Raw genomic sequence first — 20,243 nt, forward strand, 5'->3', positions numbered from 1 at the left:
AGTGGCAGCGACTAAACGAATTGAGAGGCCAGCGATGGCCCGCGAAAGAAAGTTTCTGGCCACGTTCATGTTAGGTGTAAGAAGAAATTCGGAATTTCTTGCAACTCCTATTCCCAAGAAAATGCACTCGTCCTGGAGCCAAACTCAATATGAGAAACAGCAAAATGCACCACATATAGACAGAGTGTCGTTATAGAGAGAGAGAAAAGAAAAGCCCGAGAACGAGAGGATCAATTGAAACAGGTTTAATTTCGAGTCAGGAAGTATAACTGCGTCCAATAGGGAAGGAGCCGTAATGAGATCAAACGGGAGCCAAGCAAAGACGGGGGCCGAATTTAAAGGAGGTTCTAAGAAAGAAAGAGAAAAACAAGAAAAGAGGAATAAACGTTAGGCTTTAACAGTGTTAAAGTGAAATGGCTCCTCGAAACCTTCGAGTATTAAATGGACAAAATAAAGTTTCCGAGAACCCGATTAGGAAAAACAAGCCATAACCGACTTGCACTGTTCAGATGCGGGTATCAGCTCGCATAGACCGCCTCGGTAGATGAGGATGCCCTTCAATCCTAAGGCGTCCACAGTGAATAGGCGCATTGGGACGCCCCATGAGAAACTTATGCCCCACGGGAGTGGCCTCCTTTCAAATCTTCATAGGACCCCCTTCCGAGATGAGAACCCTTACAGGCAACCGAGCACCGGGCCAGGGGGCACATCCATTGACTAGACAAACAGGTGGCGGCAATGGGATTCGATCCGAGTCCCTCCCGCACGCAATGCGCCCGTTCGTGTGCGTGTGCGTGAGTGTGTGCGTGTGTGCGCGCGCGTGTGTGTGTGTGTGCGTATGCGTGTCTGTGCGTGCGTGTGTGTGTGTGCGTGTGTGTGCGTGTGTGTTGCACAAGAGAAGCATGCCCGTGATCGTGGCCTAACGGTTTGAGCTTCGGGCTGATTCTGTATAGACAAAGGTCCAATCTCACCATCGGTCACATATCTCTTTATATCATTATATACGCACTTCACTCACCTCGGAGGTATCTAACAGAAAACTCCAACGTGTGTCGAGCGTGCCCAAGCGCATCGCAGTGTGCCCGAAATCGCAAGTTTGTAAAAATGGTACAAGAACGCCACTTTGATAAACGATAGTGTGCAAGGTCACCTGTGAAGCACTTGCGAGCTGCATTCGAGACGGGAAGAAGAAGAAGAAGAACAAAACTTTATTCGTTGAAAGAACTTCGTTGCCCCTAAAACGGGGTAACGCCTTGTGGTCGGGCCCCTATTCCAAGGCACCGCTGGCCCTCGCCATCCTTTCTGCCCTGCGGACGAGCCTGAGCTGATCCCCAAGGGCGGAGCTGGATAGCAATGCCTCTCACCTCGCTCTCGTGTTATTATCTTCTTGTTCTTCTGTGTGAGCTGTGCACTCCCATGTGATGTGGTAGAGCGTTAGTGTGCTCCCACACCACGGGCATATGTCCTTGTATGCTGTTGGGTAGTATATATGCAGTTTATGTAGGTTTATGTATGTGTCTGTGACGGGAAGATTGTAACATTCTAAGTATTTAGGGAATAATGTGCGCAAAGTTCTGTCCTGGTTATTTTTTTATGTTCTTAACAACCTCGCTGAAGGCGACTCATAGGCTAAAAAAAATAATTGACCAAACGGACATTCACACAATTAAGTCGCATAGCAAACGCGCATATCTCACCGTAGGGGCTTCATGACAAAAACAAAGAAGCAAGAACAACGTGATTCAGTACACTTGGGAGCTGTATATATCGTGTGACAAGAAAGACCTTGCCACTTCTTCCAATTATATATGGCCCCGCCAGAGAGCTACGGATTTCGACGGTGAAGGCAATGTAATTTTTCCGTTGGGCGAATGTCCGCCGAAAATAACGTCTTTTTTTATTTTTCTTTCCAGAGAAGCGGCTGCGACGATTCAAGGACACCAAGGTCTCGTAAAACCTAAAAATTTGAAGATAGAAATGCAGAAAAAAAACGAAACATAGTGAAAAGAAATAAAGCTTCCTTTCCTGCAGTGATGTGATGAAGAAAAGTTTTAAAAAGAACGCCTGCGAGGTTGGCAGAAAAGGGGAGAGAACCACCATGTGAAATGGTTTCGCTTTATTTGCCCACTGCTTAACGCTAAACTTTTCCTTCATTCTGTTTTCCATTTATTTGTGTAGGCAGTTGCACGATGATTTACAAACGTGTGGTTTTTTTTTTAGAAAGCACCCAACGGGCAGATCTGGAACTGCGCCCTATTGTCTCAACAGCCTTTGTTCCTTTATTGCGAAACAAAAAAAGAAACATAATAAATAAAAAAACGGAAATAAGGGGACGAATTTCGCCCCCGCTTCTTTTCCCGGACTGCTCTTAATTCCTCGTTCTCCATTTCCGTCCATGTCCGTTGCTGCCTTCTGTTCGCCGTTCTCCTTCCTACGAGTTCCCGACAGCAGCGACACCGTGCGGCGTCACCGTGTCTCATTTCCGGGAACGCGAGTCGTCGTGGCGGTGGCGCACTGACGTATTTGCGCACTGCGTGCGTACGCGTATGGTGCTATGTGGGCTCGTGCTTGTGCTAGTACGTTCCGGCCATACCTGTTTTTTTTTTTTCACGGATACCTTACTTAACGCTTGCGTGAGCGCGCGCCCATCTTTGTTTATTGACGCCCTCCGCGAACCGCTTACCGTTTAAAAGACGACGCATCGCAAGTGTTTGTAAAGTACCACTGTCAATCGAACACTAGTACTCACGGGCTGTATGTATATGTAAGTGCCGCGCGACTGGCCGCTTGAGGCACTTTGCGTGCATTCGCGGGCTTCTTACTGACTCGGAAAAATACCTTTACGCGGGGCTAATCGAGCAACTGAAAGATGTAGTGGGAGTTTTTCTGGTTGCTCTTCCATTTTCTCATTGACACATTTCATCTGATTTTATTATTTGAGAGGTTGATTAATTAATTACGACTAGCTATGTAATTAGGCGAAATGGAAGAAATGACCTGAGTATCTCCAAGAGACGGCAAAAAAACATTACCTTGGTCTGTCCAACAACGTGACATTTGCATATTTTTAAATTTTGGTGCATAGTTCGGACACCCTGTATAGGCACTCTCTCGCGAGCAGCTAACAGGACGCGTTGTGCCGATGCAAGGACTGTACAGAGTATGCGCTTACCGTACACACGATTGATGACTGATACTCGCTATAATATTGGATCGCCAAATGATTTTCTCTTTCCCATTCACTGTTTCCTCTCTCCCTTGAACCATAACTGCTTGCAGGTCAGCGACATACTCTTCTGGTCAACCCCTGCACATTTCATATGTTTAAATTTCATTCTCTCTCTCGTCCTCTTGAATGTAGGATCCTGCTTTAGACATAAGCATGGGAAAGGTATTGTGAAGTTCTCATTTCTGGCTGTGCTGCACACAAGTGATGACGCGTACTACACGTGAGCATAAACAAAACAAAAAAGGCGGAGGGGGAGGGGGAGGAGGGGAGGCGGTGTTGAGAGAAGTCATAGGGGGACCGCACGTCAACGATGAAATCGATCATTGCAATAGCCACGCAAGGACGCTTACGCCCCCTCCGCCCAGATTTCGATAACGACATTTGGCTACGACCGGTGAACGGATAGAGCAGCAGACGACATTGTCGCAGTCGAAGAAAGGCGGGATGGGAGGAAGAAAGCAGACGACGACTTTTGCCATCGTCGCAGCACAAGTAAGAAGCACGAACAGACGAAAAGGGCGGGAAGCAGACGACGTTAAAAAAAAAAACCTCGTCAGAATATGGAAAAATAGACAATTCGGGGAGAAACCGATTGCTTGGCCCATCGAGATCCGGATTCGGCGGCTTGGAACGTGGGGTCGTCGTTCTAACGCCAAAGGGGGAAGAAGACGACGAGTGCTATCGAAGGAAATCTTTCGAGGCACGAGTTGCATAGGGCAGAGAGCTGCGCCGAATCGCAGGGAGTGAATGGCTTTGCCGCCTGAGTGAGTTCCAGCCTTGAATATGCTTGTCTATGAAGGCGGGCGACGACCGAAGAAGCGCTGGAAACTCTTGAAATAAAAAGAATTGCCCGTCAAACGCTATTCCCGCACGATCTCCAGCTCACCCTCCAACTCCAGTCCTCTGGAATCGACTATTCCGCGCTAAAAGCGCACTGACATTGAATTTTTAACTTACTTTCATTTTCTTTACCATTTTTACGTTACAATACAATCTAGTAATTTACGCTATTCTTGCCTTGGTTTCATTTGTCTCTTGGTTTTGTATGGTTGTGGCGAAACAAAATCGGGACCCTCAATTGTCTTTCTAGTTGTTTCTACGAACCAGTTTTCGTTTGGGTACCCGGCATGGGGATCCGTCATGGCGTCATGAGTCACCGGCTCGCTTGTCGCACACTAATGCCTCGACAAGAAACGCGATCAGTACTGCTTCTTCAAAAGAAAAACTATGTTAAAATTAGTATTTAGGAGATGTTGGCGTGTTTAAAGTGCGCTGCTTCCTGCTTCTCACGCTCTCGTTTACTATTATTCCATGAGCCAGCTGGTTGTTGCACTTAGTCTTATCGGCTACATGACGCCAGCAAATACTGCTCCTATCATGACGTCACAATGAATGTTGATGACGACAGGTTGTGCACTTCAAAGAACAACTCTAGTGTTGAATTAAAATGTGTTTTCCATCCTTCAGACCTGCGCCCATCCTTTAATACCGAGAAACCTTTGTTATAGATTCTACAACTTTTGAAACAAGTGTCAGTATTTTTTAGCTATAGCTGTTATTTACGTTTATCTTTACCCTAGCCTCAGTAACCTCCTTTCCGCTTTCGTGTGATCAAAACGGTGTAACACTGCGAAGCTCTGAGTTAGTCCTAGGGCAAGTGGTGTGGCGATTAAAGAAATAAAAAGAAGCACACAGTCATGCTCAAAATAGAAGAACACTTGCCTAATGTTGAAAGAAAACAACTAAACAAAGACGACAATCTTGTATGTTGCAAGGACAGGCACATCGAGTGAATGCAATACTGTCTGATTCATGCAAGAGTGGCGAAAGCTTCTCAGAATAATACACGTTGGCCCTAACCGAATTTTCACAATTGGTTCTCCTGGTAGCGAGAACGTCACCCATTCACAACAGAGAATCTGTGGCGCCACCTCGTTGCAGCGTTCCACCGGACCCACCAATGACGTCATCTGTGGTACACACTTTAGAAGGATTAACCACTTCTATAGGCGCCAACGGTGTTGAGGGTAAATTATTCTAATGGATAAGGTGACACAATATTCCTTAGGTAAGCACCGCACTCGTGCAGCGATACATTTTCTAAAGAGAGAGAGAGAGAAAAAAAACATGACGTAAATGCAGCCACGGTGTCACGTTAGGCTTTTCAGCGTTCGTCGTTAAGCGCGTCATTAATCAAAGGATAAGGTGAAAGGCTCCATTAGTACCCCGGCTGCTGCTGAATGCGTGCATCTCCAGTTTCTTTATCGCTGCACTTAAGGTGGCAAGTGCTCGTGCACGGACCACTTCGTTTTAGAAGGAGCTTTAGACGTACGTGTTCGGTTATTCATATATACGCAAGGGCTTTTACGTTATACCGGATTACTCGACGCAGGCAGCGACATATTGTGACGTTTCATGTAGCCACACGTTCTGTGCTCCATGAATGTTCTTGTCGAAAAAGAAAGACGTCTTAAAAGGCAACGTGGTCACAATTACGCCGCTACCCGGTAATTTACGTCATGCACCGAAGTGGAATACACTTGGTTACTGCAATATTAGCTGTGTGTTTGTCTGGTTAGCCTCTTCGTCGCCAAGGTGGTTTGACCAATCAGGCCACTCGCGTTTATGCCTCCGGTAACCCGGTAATCCGCTTGCGTACCGGGATACCGGACACCGGCAAACCTTTATTGCGTTGATGAACACGAGGTCGCATGTTCGTTGCCCGGCCATGGCGGCCGCATTCCAATTGGTTGGAATGAAAGCCTTCGTGTTCAATGCTTCATGCGCGTGATAGAGAATCTCAGGTGCTTCAACTGAGTCCTTCGCTAAGGCGTTCCTCATAATCCACTCTGGAGGAATTTCGGGACATTCAACTGAACCATTTCGTTTTAGTTCGTCGCCACTGCCCGTGAACTGGGCTCGCCGGCATGCTGAAAACAAAGTGATGTACTCGCTTGGCTTTTCAGTAAATGTTTTTTAAGTCAGCTGAATGAACTAATGCCACGTGTGGTTTCAAATAATGTTATGCAGAAAAGGAAACAACTATGTTCTCTATTTCCCAAGCGAGAAAGCGTGACCGAAATTGTGGGACTGGTTGCAGTTCTTAGCGTGATTTATGTGATTTCTTGTGCGTGTGGAATTCATTTGTGCGTATGTACCTATCTGAATATAAAATGAGTAGCCGGAGCCTATTAAAGGCAGGAACATTTCCTAAGCATCATATATTGAAAAAATAAAAAACGATTTCATCAGTTTGATTATCCGAGAAGCGAGAAAAGAAAAAAAAAAGAAAGCCAGAGAAAGAAAACGTGGACGAAAAAAGTTTTCAGTTGCAGAATGATGCGCGGTAATTTGGTCACATTTTTGTTTCACTAAATTTTCTTGTGAATAACCACATTCACTTCAGTGACACACATGTGTGTTTCGTAGGCTACGACAAGCAGCTTGTAGCGAACGAGGACGTGGGTGCCTGCATCGAAAATAAGTTGTCCATAAGAAGGTGACGCGTGTCCGCTGCGACACCCAGCTGCTGTCGTGCAACCGGTACTCAGAGCTTGAGTAAACAGTTAAGTCTACTGATTTCCTTCGTTTTTATTGTTATTGTGTTTAAGATTATCGGGTCTATACATCATGTTCCGAGAAAAATACTTAGTCAAGCCTGTCTACTTTAGCTTGTTGTTTTCCCTGGATGTGCAGAGAGGTTGTCTGCAGAAAGGCGCTACATATTAGTCGACCAGAAGTGTAAGGCCTTACGTCTAAAGGAAGTACGCCAGTAGACATGCTGTAGACATCACCGAAAGGCATCTATACACAGCGATAAATCTTTAGGTTTTGCGAAATTTGTAAAACTTGCCTGTTGCAGATAACACACTTTTCGTTGTTGACCTGAAATATTCAGGGAGGCGGACATTAACTGCGCGATAAAAATGAGAAGAGATATTCAACTAACTAACAAAAACCCACGAATTGACTTTTCCAATATTTGCATGAGGGCACGTATTACAATTTACGAATTGTAGCCTGTGAGTTTGTGAGGCGCATTCAATTGGAACGCATTTCACAATGACACCAGTTTGGAGACATGCACTGCAGTTTGGAGACATGCACTGCAGTTTGGAGACATGCACTTTGGTTTGCGATGAAATGCATTGGTGTTCTACTAATTTTTTAGTTTCAATAATAAAAAAAGGGTTTTCTTTTTAAGTGGAACAATAGTGCACTTTAACGGTAACTTCAACTGAGCTTATCTCAAAACTGTTGGTAGTTTCAAAATTCGTTCCAAGTGGATGTGCCTTGTGAAATCGCCACTCTCAATTCGTGTGCAGCAGTATGTGCGCTAAAGTAATTTGTTATAAGGTTATTTAGAAAAATTGTAAATTGGTCAATCATGAGTATTGGTTTTCGGTGCTAGCAACATATAACGTCCTTCGAGTATCGCAGCTCTATAAGCAGATTTGTGCTATATGCCACAAGTGATTAAAACAAAGTCTGTTAAAGTTCAAAATTGAACACCTTGTATGGTCTGAGTATGAAATTTTGGTTAGGTTATAGAGTTTTCTCGTCATTCGGAAGTGCTGCATGGGGCTGACCCAGTGTTCCACGAAGCAAGACGGGTGGAAGGGGTGGAGGGGTGACCCACGATTGCGAGTGTTTATGTGTCCTCGGAAACCGATGATTTATATACTTAAAATGCTCACATTGCTCAGCATATGACAGATGAGCGGCTCAATCAATTACCTCATAATGATGCATGCTTTGTTGATGTGCTTCGCCCTCGTTCACGCGAAATTAACGACCGAGCGGACGGGTGGGGGGGGGGGGGGGGGTGTAGCGAAGGAGCATTACGCGCGAAAAAAATGCAGACAAGCTATATTATGCCGCGTCTGTGTACGCCGAGCATGCGGCCGCAAAACTTTTAATGAACGTATTTGGACGGCGCCGCGGATTGGCTTGGTACGCTTCGAAGCCGTACACACATTCGCAATTTCGAATAACTTAAAGAGCGCTAATTAGGGTTCGCGTGCGGGCAAAACAGAGCCGATCGAAGCTCGACTCGGCGCATGGGCGCACTATACACCGGCTTTCTTTGAGAAGGAATATAAGGTTCAGGCGCCTACGACGGTATACTGTTCGTAAGTTTGGTTCTAAGCTCGTTCATAAGTTTCCCGCTGCTTCTAATCATTCCCACAGAATTAATTGCAAACCATGCCTTATCGAAGGTACGCAGGGATACAGGAGAGAAAGAACGCCTAACGACTCAGAATTTAATTAACACGCCGGAGCGGTGCCGGTTTTGTACCCGTGTGATTAAGGATCTTTCGAGTTGGAATCGGGTTTCTTCCTGTTTCATATGCGGAGGTTATCAAGCGTAGACTTTTAGAGAACAAAGCAAAGCGAACACCGACCAACATGAACAAATTATTAAAATTTTGACATTTGGCATCCCACGCGGTAGCCTTGTTTACAATGAAGAAGAAACTGGTAGGACGTGAGTTTATAGGCAGTGGAGCACGTGACGTAGAGGGTGCGGCCATAGATTTTCGTCTTTCCGATTCAATGTGCAGTCGTCTGGATATGTAGCGATTTGACATATAGAGACGCCGATTCAAACTTGACTTGCAACGACACGTGACCTGTCCCAGCAATTTCGCGAGCTGTGGTGTCGGCATGTTCCGCAAGGGCGCTGGTGACCCCGCAATGCCTGTTCTTTTGGTTTGGATACTCCTTGAGTCTTCACTCAAAGTGGCCAGGGTTGTGGGGGCAGACAAGTTCATAATGTCGCCATCTTGGTAGGCGCTTTTTTTTCTTTCGCGATTCTTCAAGGTCCGACGAGATTTTGGGACACTCTCGACTTCATAGACCTTTGGTCTTTTACGCTTCTCTATGGCCGCACTGGATCAGACGTTTACTTATTGCGAATCTAAGAATAACGTCTCAATTCCGGAAACAGGTGATTCACCTTGATGCATAAAGGAATGCGAATGCCACTAACCGATATATAGGAATCCTCTAGCTTGACTCGACGAAATAAAGACTTTGCATCATGGTAACGACACGGTGCTTTCCCATTTGTACCGGGCAGGCGTGGCCCTTTCAAACCCAGTGACTGCTAATCGAGGGGCAGTACTGCAATGCATTTTTGTTGAGTCGGAGTGGCCCGTTGAGTGCATGGATAAATGTTTCAGGATACTGGGTACGAGTGTAAAGTGACGGATTTGTGCGCTACTGAATTTCCAATGCGGATAGCCTACAGAACCAATGCATTAGTGTTCATCTCGCACAAAAATGAAACCTAATCGAAGTACCTATATAATTTCCAGCAAGCTGGCTTTCTCGCTGGCTAGCTCTCTGGCTCGCTGGCTGGCTGGCTGGACAGGACAGGGCAGGGCAGGCAGGCAGTCAAAGTCATCGCTCGATCGACTGATTGATAGAGTGATTGCTTCCTTCAACGTCCGAAATCAAAACGATCTATGACAGCCGAGGGCTCGGGATTTATTTTGCCCTTAATGTTTCTCTAGGCGCTGTATACGGGCGTTTCTAGGAATCTGGTCTGTGCGGCTTATTCTTGGCAACGCGTTTAGAGCTTAGTGCGTTCACTAAACACAAACCGGATATATACTCAGATATTCAATCAAGGCAAGCGCACTAAAGGTGCAAAGAGAAAATGTCTTTTTCGTCCCCCGCTCCGAAGCGAGCACAATTGGGTTCTTTCTTCCGTTGAGTCGACACTTCGGGAGTGATGTCTTACATGGCGCGAAGAGGAAAATGTTTGTTCTCTAGGCAGCTATGCTAAAAAAGAAAAGCCAAACAGAGAAACAACAAATGAGAATCGCAAAGAAGGTTTCCATGCTGCACCCCACCAAATTCCGTGCAGTTCCGCGAAAGCTATGAGTCACGTCGGCCAAACAGAAGGCAGATTATGACTCACCTCCAACGTCCGTCTCTTATCTCCAACCACGCAACGCCCACTTAACGGGAAGCTTAACGGGATTATTAGTAACTCACAATGAGCGATGCCTCCTGCTCGCTTACTGTGGAAAACGCAGCCACCGGATCTCCTTACTGATTGGCTGACCACGGGACCCATAGCTTCCGCTGCACTGCACGGAACTGGCGAGACGGAGTACAGAGGCCGAGCCTCGAGAAAGCAGAGCGCAGCAAGAAAACGCGCCAAGAATTCGGAGAGCCGCGCTCGTTTTCGAAGGGAAACGGCGCGATTTTTATCGCTGCCGATTTATGGCCTCGACATTTCTCGAAGCCCGCCGCCATTCGTGTTCGAAGATTTTTAGAGAGCCCAGCCGCCGGGGCTCAGACGCTTACGTCGTCATATATACGAACGCCACAGGCGCTCCAGGGAACTTGCCTTACTTTATTTCTTATACCTATTTAATTTTCGCGCCTTTCACTTCAAACTGTTATTTCTTTCGTTCCGTGTCGAACCAGCTTTTGCGCGGTGAGTGTCTAGCTTTTCGTCTGCTTCGTGCCCTCGCACTTTTCGTCTGCTTTTTTTCTTTTCCCGTTTCGTCTGCTCTTGGCGCCTTTCAATGTTCGTCTGAGTCCAGCAAGCAGATGACGCCATTCGCTCCGGCGATTTCTTTTATGCAGCGTGGACTAAGATACCTTGTTGTCCACGGCTTTTTACCGCCTTCTTTTTTGACTTTTGTAGTCGTTCGATCGGCTTCAGAACGCAGGTTGTTGAAAAGAAGCAGTGTCGATGAACACGCACACAAAACGAGACAGCCGGTAAGTCGGATATACAGAGTCCAAAAGTTTGTCGCTATACCTTCATTTGCATCACAGTCCTGGAGGCTTTTTTGTCAAGCTGCCTTCGTGTGTCGCATCTGTTTGAGATAAAACGCGAGCTTTTATCGCGTCGGACAACGAGCACCCCAACGTCGCCTGCCATGTACAGATTTTTGACGTTATAGCTTTCTTTTTCGTTTCTCTTCTATTTCTTGCTCCTTTTGTTTTCTGTCCTTTGGATCGGAACGTGCCTCCGTATCTAGGAAAACGCTGCAGGATCAAATTACCGGTACGTGCTTGCAATGTCTGAATAAAGGAGCGCACAGTAAACGAGCCAGTGTTTGAAAACGAGCTCGAAGCTTCCGCGGTAATCAAATTCCCTTTCGGCGTTCCGGTCTCGTGATGCATTTAAGACATCCACTGTCTATGTTTGCAAAGTTGATAGGTAAGGCTTTAGTTTAGCATAGCCTTAACCAGTTATTGCACGCCTTTTATGTCCTTGCCATACCTTGACAGCGTAATGCTGTTGTACGAGATGAACTTACGCGGCACACAGGCGTGTCCTTTGCCGCTTAATAATACCAAACGGAGGGCTGCAATAATAATGACTCAGATAAATATTTAATACTCGAGGACAGGACAATATCTGCAGTTTGCAATCTTCTGCTAGGCCTTGCGTTAATGTCGAGGACAGGCTTCAAGTGTTGGCGCACACAAGCTGTACGTCCGCTTGCATTTTTCATCACACGAGACATTCCGTGCAACCTGAACAGCCATGAAGAATAAAGATGGAGGTCATTACAGAAGGCGGTCGTAATGTTCTTCTTTGAACAGCTTATTAGGTGAAGGGCGTCTCCCACTGTGGTTGCGATGAAATGAAGAAAAAATTTCGGTACCGGTCAACTTCTCATCAACGATTAAAATTTCAAGCAGCTGGATTTATTGTTCGTAGTAATGATGAAATCGAACATAAAGCTTGTCATCACACTCAAAAGAACGCAACAACTATACCGTTTGTTCCAGCTAACGTTATCCAAGCGGTTCAACGAAAAATAAAATATCTAAAGTGCAAGATACACTTATAACAGCTACGTTGCTCTGTATGGCTTATAATCTTATCTTGCGCAGTCTTTTTTAAACCTTTTCTTTTCGTTGAACAACCTGGCTATAATTAGCTGGGACATCCTTTATATAAGGAGAGCTATGATAGATGTCCGTGCTATGAATTTGTTGTATTGCTACGAAAGATCCAAAGTAATGAAACACAATTCAGGCAATATTGCGAGCGCATTTTCGTGACAGCCACCATTGTCACAACATTGTCACAACATTGTCACAACATTGTAGGGACGGATGAGTCACGAATCGAACTACTTTGGACCAAACTAATATATATATATATATATATATATATATATATATATATGCGTGTGTGTGTGTGTGCATGCGTGTGTGTGTGTGTCGTACGTCGGCTATTTATACATATACAGGGCGTTTACGCAAACCAGACAAAAGCGGGAAAGTCAGGCTGTGTCGGCCCAAATAAACGAGGTAGGTTGTCCTTGAGTTACCGTAAATACTATGAAATGTATATATAGTAACAAAGGTATACCACTACCTTCGGAAGCCATGTAGAGTAGCTCTAAGCTGACACAGCGTGAAACTATTTGAAGCTCCCATGTAAAGGCGGACGGGCAAGGTCAGTGATTCGCACCCAGCAGCAATTAATCGGAATCGCTGTCTTATGTGTGGCATCGACGCAGGCTCTCCCAACAAACCTCGACCAGTCAGGTGCGATGTTCATGCGAACGCAGTCGAATCGGGCTGCTTGAACCCGGCTTCTGATTCGACGCGCCCCTATCGGATTCATTGTAAACTTAGCCGCAGTAGATTCGACGATAATCGCTCGCGCTCATTTACGTATTTCTAGAACGCGCAAAACGTGCCAGAAGACTCCCGTCACGTGTGCGATCTCGTTAGACAAGATGCTGTAGCTTCAGAATCCGCGACAACATTCAGAAATTTGCGAATACGACAGGAGCTTATTGAGCCGAGCGACAAATCGACATCGGTGACAATCTGGTGAAAACCGGAAATGACAACCACCACCCCCACCATCTCAATATATACTGCTCACCATCGTCATCGAGACACCAAAGTCCTGACTACACGCAGGGAGCTCCTTTCCTCCACACAGAATAAATCTTGCTGCAATCAAAATCTCCGCAAACTAAGAGCGCGGCGCAGAGGGGTGCCTTACGCTTCGCGTTGACAAAGGCTCCCAAGCTTCACAAACCTGCAACGCTACGGCAAAGGAAAGTAATATTGAGCTTCCATAACTAACGGCTGCTGCACTAAAATGCAGTGTAGAAGGCAGCACGGTCGCTCGCAGCTTGAGTGGCGAGTCTCACCCCTTTATTTCCCGCCAGGATCATAACCCACCGCGTGGCCGCTGGCGTCGTAAATCAAGCGCCAAGTGACGGCACAACGCTCTGCGTTCGGGTCGTTCCCCGTAATGCGTACGGCTGACCGTCTCCACCAGGCGTCGCTGGTCTCGAAACCACTGGCGCTTCTACACTTCTCCGCAATGTTCGCTTCTCCGGTGACGGCGAAAGGTCCTGCGCGGTTTGAATTCTACAGTTGCGGAATTAAGGGCGATGGAATGCAACGTCGATATTGGTACGATGTTGTTATCGCCGGTGACGCAAGCGTCGTGGTTACAAGCCCAGGGGAGACCCCGGAAGCTTTTATGCGAAGCATACTAGCCGCACAACCACGCTCTTCCTTGCTGCGCCGCGCGCGGCCGCGTAGCTACCATATGACGTCATAACAGCCGCAAAAGCGGAGGCTCAACTCGTGCGCTCGCTTGCGGTCGCGTAGCTACATAGCCGGGTCCCAGCTCGTGCGCTCGCCTGCATGAGTTGTTTCTTCGTCTAGCCGAACCAAATATAGCCAAGCAACAGCAGTTCACCAGGCTAAACAGTGGTTCAACAACTAAAATAAAGGCTAGTATGCTTCGCATCCTGGGCTTAACCTTAGCTGAGCCACAGCCATTTTTTCCCCTTTGTGGTTTCGAAACCCACAGCTACAGGAGTCAGGGACACCCAGAGGAGCGAAAAGGAATAAAACAAATACCTTGTTGCACGTGTTCTCTCACATTCTTTTTGTTTCTGTTGTCCTTTCTTTCTCGTTCCTTATGCAGGCGACCTTTACGCCTGAATTTTGTCAAACCAAACTGAATCCTCATACCAGCTCACTTGGCCTTCTGTCGTTCTATGAAAAAAAAAAAAATATGCGTGGTCTACGCTGCGCTGAGAGAAGGAAGAGAACTGCTACCGTGAAGGTCATCGACCGTTACCCCTGCAGACGACACGGTGTAGACATCGGACTGCAGACGACAGACGACGGCAGCGGGTAGCGGTGACTGCAAGATAAAATCTACAGGCAGACCTGCAGGGAATACTTTCACCTGCAGGATTTCGGTTACGTTAACCAGTTGTTTTCAGACGCAGGACAGAAAGCTCCCCCCTCCCGCTTCCTTTTTACTCCGTAGCAACTGCCCCTCCCCCGCCATATTTATCTTTCAGTTTATGCGAAACGCCACATAGACTTGGATAATTTCCTCTAGTTGGCGATGTAGAAGTACGCTTTCTTTCTGTTGTCCCTCATTTTTTCCACGAACTGCCTGGGTTCTGCGCTCATCGTTTTGCATGAATCACCATATTCAGAATCTCATACAATATATAAAAGCACATTGGATCCCACGGATGGGCGCGAGTATGTTTTCCCTGGCTGAAACTGTCAAGCGCCGTAAAGAAAAAATCTATATATGCAGATCCAATGCACGTGTTGGAATCGATGTGAGGCGAAATTTTAGTGCAGCGGTTAATTAAATGCTATACGAGTGCTACTAAATGTGATGCGCACAATTTTCTGTATTTCCTTTCTTTCTTTTTCTTCTGCAACGTGTAAACTGTACCAATGTTTAAGTTTACGCGTCACAGAGGTCACAACTTTAATCGGAACCAACGAAACTTACGAGAAACGCCGTGGCTCGGGGCAGCCAGATTAAATTAGGACACCTGTAGTTCTTTAACTTGCTTTAAAACGTGGTACGCGAATGTTCATCCGTGTACCACGCTTGCCCCGAATGGCTCCTCGAGGGCTTCATTAAGTTCTATTAACAAATTATTAGCGTATTTATGAATACTGCTGCCAATGGAAGGCGCCGACGGCGTACACAGGAAACTGTCACCATAGTGACACGTGAACTTGTTTATATTTTACGCCGTCACAACCACCTGACAATACATAAAAATACAATATTGTCACGGTGAAGGGAACGAAGAAGTTGGATTGGACTAGACGAAGATGAAGTCTGGCAGTTGCCTGAACGCCATATACGCCAGTTGTAAATATACGTTATTTTACACTCGTGGGCCTGCTTTCTTCCTGCAACATTTTGGTGGAGGTGCGGGGTATCGATCCCCGTACTTCTCGCAATATGGTAAGCTTTATTAGTATGTCACCTTTCCAGAGTGTTGAGCCGCACTTGGGGTGAAAGAAGGCTTGATGAGGCCAGATGAGGCACAAGAAGCGAGTCACGTGGTCACGCCACTTTCAAGCTCCCGCATCAGTTCGCTATGACGTCATGAATGTTTAATTAGTGATATTTTTTTTGGTGACTCGTTGGTGTTGGTAAATTGGTTTATTGGTATTGGTAAATGCGGAGGTTGTGGGATCGTGCCCCACCTACAACTTGCTTTCATCATCCACTTTCGGTTCCACTAATTTAACGTTTTTTTTTATTTCATTTATTAAGCACAAGTAATTTCCCCTATGTTGTCCTTAGTGTCAGTGTTTGTTGGCTTCTCGTGATATGACTTATAAAAATCGGACCCCTCGGTTAACCCCCTTTCTTCTCGTTTTTTATTGGTTAAACGCTTTATATGTTATGTATTCTTATGGGTATAAATATACATTTTATTGGTATAATGAAAAACGTAACATTTTACAATTTAAAAGGGAACTAAAAATGCATTTATTGTTGACAGACTAATGAGAAAGTTTACTGTAGGCGTTTTTTTTTGCTTTCTCCCCTTTTTTGTTTGTTTTTGTTCTTGTAAATAAATTACTGGAATTTTCTTCCCATATAGTTTTTCTTGCTACCATGAGATACGCTATACCTTGTTATTATTTGTAATCAATTCTGTATTTTGCTTCGCTAAGATTCATTTCTTGTTGCTTGTATACTACCTCATTATATGCTACTTTTGCGTTGAGATGTTAACTATCATAATCGTTCTTGTACACGAGGTCCCAATACAGTTTTTAACAAGGGGAACTGCTTCTGCCTACTGAATACTTGTAAAGTTAACCAACTTCTAACAATAAATTCTGATTCTGAAAGGTGGACTAGATTTATTTACTTACTTATTTACTTACATGTTTATTTCGATACCTACATTCGCCAGTATGCCTCACAGGAGGTTGAAGGCGGGTAACGATACAAAGAATGAACAAATCGCGCTAGAATAGCGAAGTCAAAGGCTGCGGTTCAATGGAGAGCGCATGACTAAGAACAACAAAAAAGAAAAACAGTAACGAACGCAAGCGTCAGATTGGTCGCTTGGAACACCATGCATAACGGCACACGAGAGCTGCCTATAAGATAGCATATAACAAAGCAAATAAAAAAAAACTATCAGCCCAAGCACTCCGTACGGATGTTTAACCAGCGTAGCTGAAACGACCGGCCCCGGTGTTTATCACTGGGTAAGTCCCGACGGTTCCTTTCTCGATTATTTCTCGATTTCTCGATTATTCTCGATTAGTCTTTCTCGATTATTGCTAACGTCATTGCGTTTCTTAATTAATGATGACGACGACGAACGCAGGAGATGTGGCACGAGCACGTTCGTGCGGTAGCGCCGAGAGGCGCCAACGAGCGAACTGTGGCAGACGACGTCGACAAGGCCAGAGCCGAAGCAGACGACGATAGTTCTTTTTTTTTTTTTTAGACGCGGGTACGACAGTGGGGACGGCAGCCCTTTACAGCTTCCAGGGTGTCTACCAAGTTGACATTTCCAAATTCCCTGAGTTTTCCAGGTTTTCCCCGAGTGACATTGCAAATTTCCCCGAGTGATGCAGAACTATGTTTTATATCAAGACGGGCTGAAACCATATCGCCTGATGCTGTCACTCTCTAGTAAGCTCATGAAAAAAAAGCAACTTAATCCAATTTGAATACTAAGTAGCAGTGTTTATGTTATTCAAAAAGAGAATAGAAGGCAGGGGTTAGTAAAGTGCACAGCAAATAAAGTGTCTTCGAAAATAATTGCAAATAGGGTCGGATTATCGAATACAAATAAAAAGGAGATGCATACAAAGGCAAAAATTTTCTAACATGAGCTATTTCTATCAACTGATAGCAACCTCAGTGGGATGAGGCCTGAACTCTGTCACAATTGAGATTCTCTCTCAACAGCTCGTAAGTCAACCTCAACAGTCCTGACATACTCTCAGCCCGCGCACGACGCCCGAGTGTTGTGGTGCACTGCTTCAAAGGGTGTATTTTGGTTTGGATGAGGGACACCTGCATCTCGGCATCAGCCAAAACATTACTTTTTGAGCTTAAGCTCTTTCAAAACGGCGGCAACAAGCTTCCTTTCTCGTTTATTCCTCAATGCGTAGGTCACTTCTGTTCTTGTCCGCCTTCCGCCACTCGTTCGCCCCAAGGACCATTTCAAGCATCTTCATCAGTTGCACAGTCCACGAGCGATTTTTCGAGCTCCCTAGGGGCCGCGAGAATGTCCGAAAAATCGGCCAGTTAGAAAAAAATAAATGCGTGTCATTTACTGCCCTTAGGGGCTCAAACCGCCACAGAAACTTTCGAAAACGCCCTGAAGGCCTGTCGGTACACATATTAGGCATACCTGTGCTCGTACTGTGACAGGAAATGCCGGGTGCCCGCGTGTATAATTAAGATATACATACTGTATTCCGTGGCAATACCCCCTTCCCACGCTTGTTATGCTTCACTGCAATAGTTTTCCGTAAGCTTTACCGAGTACCATTCTTTACAGAGGCGAAGCTGACTTTCACGAACCAGCATTATGCAACGCACCGTGTTTTCCAAGTTTCTAAGCCAATCGCGAGGACCACAAAGGTGGAGTCCGTGCCATTGCTGACAGCAGCGAATTGTTTCAATAACAAGTTCGGCACCCAATGGCAAGAAGCTTCATAGCGAACGTCGAAGCAGCTAGGCCTAGCGTTGCCGCAGTGGCGGCAACGGGTGCCAGCGGATCTGCGTGCGAGAGTGCCGGTTCGAGGCGGCGAAGTAATCAAAACGGCAGCGGTGGTGCCTTTGATTAATGCCGTTTCGGACCTGCGGTCGCGGCAAAACGTCCGGAAAATCAGACGGCAAAGAGTTCTTGCGTCGGAAATTTCACACGTTCTGATACGTTGACACTATGGGGTACGAGGTGGCGCCACGAAGCCGTCCAAATTATCGGGAATCCGGAAAGTCGCTCGTTGACTGTACACTGGCAACTCCTCCTGCCAACGACAGGACGTCAAAGACGATTCATTACGATTCTTGTCTGCTACTCGAGCCAGCATTACCGCGACATTCGACCCTTTCAATAAAATTGCCGCTAATTTTCCCTGATAGAGGCCCACATTCCCTGAGTTTTCCCTGACTTTTTCCAGACTACTCAAAATCCCTGAGTATTCCCGGTTTTCCCGGTTGGTAGACACCCTGGCTTCGCTGTAAAAAAATATTACTACACTAGCTCGAGCAGATGACACAAACGCGACCGTTCAACTGACCTCTCCCTTTCGTAAATAGCGTGACATCACTGCCATGACACGAAGCGAAGCACTGGACGCGTACAAGGAGCTGGTGGGCACGCAAAACACCTCCATCGCGCCATGGCTGCGATGACGTACGATGCGATGCATTTTGTCCGATCACGTGAGTTAGATCTGAGAAGCTGCCCGTGAGCGATACGTGGAGAAGCTCTTCGCTTGTGCCGCGAACAGTACTCTGATAATATCTTCGCGGATGGATGGGAAAACAATCCGAAGTGTTGGCCGAACTTGCGGTCCGGCGACCTGCGCAGCCATGCAGCCGCACGCGCACAGAACACCATCCGTGAAATTCGATGCGCGCCAGAAGGGTAACATGCTTACATGTGACTCTTTTCTGAATAAGAAATCGCGTAACCACGCGTCAAGTGCAACTTGAAGAGAGCATAAGCTGCCCACCAAAGAGGCGTTTCCGTTCCAAACTACGATGGAAACAGGTTGCATTTCTCCTCGTCAGCGTGCAATGCCGGCCACCAGAGAACTGCACTTACCAGCGATGAAGTGAACTCCGCAGATTCTGTCGGCGTCCGACGGCTGCCATATGTCGCGGCGCATTGCCATCGTCCAGGTTTTTCGCCACTTCTCAATTTCTTGGGAAATAAAACAAAGTCAATCCTGCCGATTTTCTTTTCTCGTGCGATTTACGCATCCAACCACGCAACAAGTCGCAGGCATGAGGACTTCGCGCACAAAAACAAAATGGAAGGAACACACTTGCTACGTGAAGCTGTCAGCGGGTGCCAACGCGCGTGCGACGTGCTATTTTTTTTTTTTTTTGCCCACGAAGCACATCCGCGTGTACCCGAAGATCACGTCACCGACTCGTCGTGACGTAGGCCGGTAGAGGTCTATACGTGCTGGCGCACAACTTCGGGCGACCGTTCTTCGCGCATCACTGCCATATGGCGTCAGACGAAAGGCGATTCCAATGCTTGACAGAACACGGGGTAAAGAAATGAATTCAACGAAGAGGGACGTACAGTCTACCGACCCTTTCACAGTACCGCGAAAGCATCGACTGGCCGGCCGGTCAGCGCCTTCTGATAGCTCGACGCGACGACGTCAGCGAGGGTATTTGGCGCATGCGCACCAAGTTCACTGGGCGCGTTAAGTTTCGTCTGCTCTTTCAATACCGTCTGCACGACACAGCCCCTGGCACGATTAACTCGGCGCAAGCTGACCGTGCTTGTCGGAGATAGCGGCTGCCAGTGAACTTGGTGCGCATGCGCTACTCTTGCTGATGTCGTCGCTTCGCGCGGTTAAAAGGCGCTGAAAGGCCCGCCAGTCGAGGATGGCGCAGTACAATGTCTTTCTCTATGGCGGTACTGTTAAAGAAGCGGTAGACTGTACGTAGAGCCATTTCGTTAAATGGCTGGTCGCGGTGACTAGATGTGTTGGCCGG

At 46.5% G+C, this 20,243-nt stretch overlaps 1 protein-coding gene across 7 annotated transcripts in view; it reads right to left on the reverse strand.

Moving 5' to 3' along the window:
* The window catches only part of LOC135896394 (ninein-like protein), a 523,367-nt gene extending 503,443 nt beyond the window's left edge, over positions 1-19,924 (reverse strand). For all 7 annotated transcript variants that reach the window (XM_070521835.1, XM_070521837.1, XM_070521836.1 and 4 more), the window contains exon 1: positions 19,333-19,924. The gene's annotated coding sequence lies outside the window, so the exon portion shown is untranslated. The remainder of the gene's footprint in view (positions 1-19,332) is intronic.
* Positions 19,925-20,243: the final 319 nt, after the last annotated feature.

This window comes from Dermacentor albipictus, chromosome 7, assembly GCF_038994185.2.
Source record: "Dermacentor albipictus isolate Rhodes 1998 colony chromosome 7, USDA_Dalb.pri_finalv2, whole genome shotgun sequence".
NCBI classification, from domain to species: Eukaryota; Metazoa; Arthropoda; class Arachnida; order Ixodida; family Ixodidae; genus Dermacentor; species Dermacentor albipictus.